Consider the following 3,569-nt stretch of genomic DNA (forward strand, 5'->3'; position numbering starts at 1 on the left):
GTTATATAATTGGGGATTTAATTGTTTATTTTTTTTGAGGTAGTGGTACGAAATGCATACACTTATTTTCCTCAAATTCTATTATGTGGGAATATATTAAATATGTTATTGTTGTTTGTTAATTACTTTAATTGTTTATTCTAATTAATACTAGTACAAAACAAATTCTCGAACGGTTGGTTTAGTTAAGGGATTATGAATTAATCACAAAACACGGCTTCAGTGGTCTGCCGCCGCTATCACCTATTAGAGCGGAAACTTCGCACTGCAAGTTGGTCAGAGTGAGAGTTACAAATCATATTAACATACCAAAAACAGAGATTTAATTGAGGGTGTTCCAAAATTGGAAATGGTGAGAACTCCTATTATTGACAAAAATGGAATAAAAAGAGGTGCATGGAGTGAAGATGAAGACAACAAACTTAGAGCTTATGTTGAAAGATTTGGCCATCTCAATTGGCGGCAATATTACCTAAATATGCTGGTAATTAGTACTCTCTCATTCATGTAATTTTTTTACTTTTTTTTTCTTTAAAAAAGAATGATAATGTGTCAAAATCTTCTGAACTTGTTTCGATAACTTACTTTTAACACTTAAATTTTACGTATAATTATTTATCTCCCTAAATCTTTTTAAAGTAATTATATGCCACCTTAAAAAAATAACACCACTCTCACTGCGGAGAGTGTATTACACTTGCACCTCGTCAGCGCTACATCAACGCCACATCAAAATTTATTTTAAAAAAAGTGACCCCACTAATTTATTTATAATACATTATTTAAAAATAAAAATAAAATCTCTCCCCCCCTTCCGCCACCCCGCCCCTATTCTTTCTTCTTCAAGCCCACCACCCCCTTTCTTCTTCCACCCCCACCCCCACCCCCACCCCTGGCAGCCCGCACCCCCACCCCAAAATCCATAATAATGAATTACGAAACAAAGCTTATTAAATTTACACCAAACATCCAAATTTAGGTACGAAATTAAAATTTATGGATTAAATCAAATATTTAAATTTATCTTTATGAATTATGAATTATAAACATCCAAATTTGTTTGTTTATTCAAATTAAAACTTGCATCAACAATCAAATTTTTCATACATATTTTTTTCTTATAAAATTGATGAAATCTAATAAAAATGGAGATGGTGGATTTGAAGAAGAAGAAAGGTAATTGGGTGGGGGTGCGGGCTGCTAGGGGCGGGGGTGGAGGTGGGGTGGATTAGAGGTGAAGGTGTAAGAAAAAAATAAAAGAAAGGTGGAGTGGGGGTAGTGATGAAGGTGTAAGAAAAAAATAAAAGAAAGGGATGCAAGGGTGCGGAAGGTGCGGGGGTGTGGGTGTGGGTGGCTTTGGAGAAGAAAGGGTGTGATTTGGATATATAGGATAAGAAAGGGTGTAATTTGGATATATAGAAGAAGAAAGAGTGTGATTTGGATATATATATATATAATATAAAAGTGGGATCATTTGTTTTTCTAAATTAAATCACGCGTTTTTTTTTCTAAAATGTCACTTCAGATTTAGGGTTTAAATTAATTCATTTTAAAGATATTAAGGGGGCAAATAAATACATGTTAAGTTTAAGTGCTAAAGTAAGTTGGAGTGACAAATTTAGGAGGGGTTTTAATGCATTATCTCTTTAAGAATTTCAAATTTTTCCTCATTCATGTTGTTGTTTACTACTGTATTCCTCTTTATCTCAATTTATGTGAATCTTGATCCCAAGTTTTGGTTGTTTAATTTTCAGGACTAATGAGATGTGGGAAGAGCTGCAGATTGAGATGGATGAATTACTTGAGGCCTGGCTTGAAGAAAGGGAATTGCAGCCCTGAAGAAGAACTCATTCTTAAATTACACAAGGAACTCGGAAACAAGTATATATTGCACCAATACACTACATTAGTACTAATTAATTATAAAATAAAATAAGTTTACTTATTTTTAAACATAATACGTCTCTGACGTATTTGTGATTATCAAATTACTAATATATACTGCAGATGGTCAGCGATTGCTACAAGGTTACCAGGAAGATCGGACAACGATGTCAAAACCACTGGGATGCTCATCATAAGAAACGGATAAGATTAACAAATGCCAATTCATCCACATCAACGGAGAAATTTACTGAATCATCGTCGTCTGATTCTAAAAATGAACAATCTTGTAACAGTGACGAAGCTGGCTATGATATGAAAGAGGTGCCAATATCAAGTGATTTATCAAATAAGTTAAATGGAGTAACAGACTGGATTGAAGAAGAAGATAACCCCACCTTATTAGGACAATGGAAAAACTTTCAAGTATCAATTCAGTGGAACAATCACTTCCAGATTCTCTTTGCTGGACAAGTCATATTGACAATTTTCAGACAAACTTTTGACACTAATTTTTAGTCCGAATCGCTACTCGACAATTTCTGGACACAACCTTTCTTCTAACTCATAAACATATATACCTCCAACTTTCAAGACAACAATTCATGTTATGTCTTTTTTCCTCTGTGTGTGTAATTTAAGATTTTTCAGTTGGCATTCTGGATTGGACCATGTTTGTAATTTATAGTAATTTAGTTTGAATGGAAAACCAAACTTGCCTTTTACAATTATTGAAGCTTGATATATACATGGTACACGTGCAGTGAACTAGTATTTGAATGTGTTCAAGATGGTATATATATGATAACTATCATGAGTCTCCAAAGTCCTTAATCGGAACAGCAATATAGGCAGAAATAAAATTAAATGCTCAATTCGTCACCTTGGCTCGTTAAGTAAAATGTCAGAAATTATGAAAAACCTTAGACGATTTACCATATAGAATAATTAAAAATCTATGTACACCATGAACTACTCCATAAGAGTGAAATAATTGTCAGGTCATTGTTATTTAATTTCCAGCACATTGCAAAAAGGGTTGCTGTCTCTGGTAGAGTTGCATCATCATTCATCAGCAATGATGGATGTATCATCGGGTTCAATTCAACTCATAACTTTTAGAAGGGAAGAAAAAGTTTATATGTTAGAATTTACTTACAATAATAAATAATAGACAAGTGAGTCTATGAGAATTCATAGTTTAGTCAAATAATACCAGCTCCACTCCTAGAAAGAGAGAGTAGAACAAGAGTTAAATTTATAAATATACATCTAAAATAAATTATAAATATATGTGACAAGTGAGTCTATGAGAATTAGTAGTTTATTCAATTTTACGTGTCTGCATGTTATTAAAGGGATCAGTCAACTCTAGCTAGTGCAATTCTTCTTTGTTTTCTACTTCACCGGCCATGTTAAATATTAATTAGAACGCCTAATAATACTAAGTACCGTGTTATTAATATAATTTATATAATTATTCTTAAATAAATAATACTTATTGTTAATTGGGTTGAAGTTTTGTACAGAAATTGAGTAAATAACAATAGCAATTTTCTCATCAAATTAATTAGTATATTTAACATTTTCTTCAATTCTAGTTTTTCCTTTTCTATGTACATGTAATTTCTTTTTTCATATTTTTCGCCATTTCACATTTAACATCAGCTCGGTTCTCTAAAGTA

General features: G+C 32.4%; 1 pseudogene; it reads left to right on the top strand.

Moving 5' to 3' along the window:
* Positions 1–252: 252 nt before the first annotated feature.
* On the top strand, positions 253–2,598 carry LOC107877284 (annotated as a pseudogene).
* Positions 2,599–3,569: the final 971 nt, after the last annotated feature.

The sequence above is a fragment of the Capsicum annuum genome, chromosome 7, assembly GCF_002878395.1.
Source record: "Capsicum annuum cultivar UCD-10X-F1 chromosome 7, UCD10Xv1.1, whole genome shotgun sequence".
NCBI lineage: Eukaryota > Viridiplantae > Streptophyta > Magnoliopsida > Solanales > Solanaceae > Capsicum > Capsicum annuum.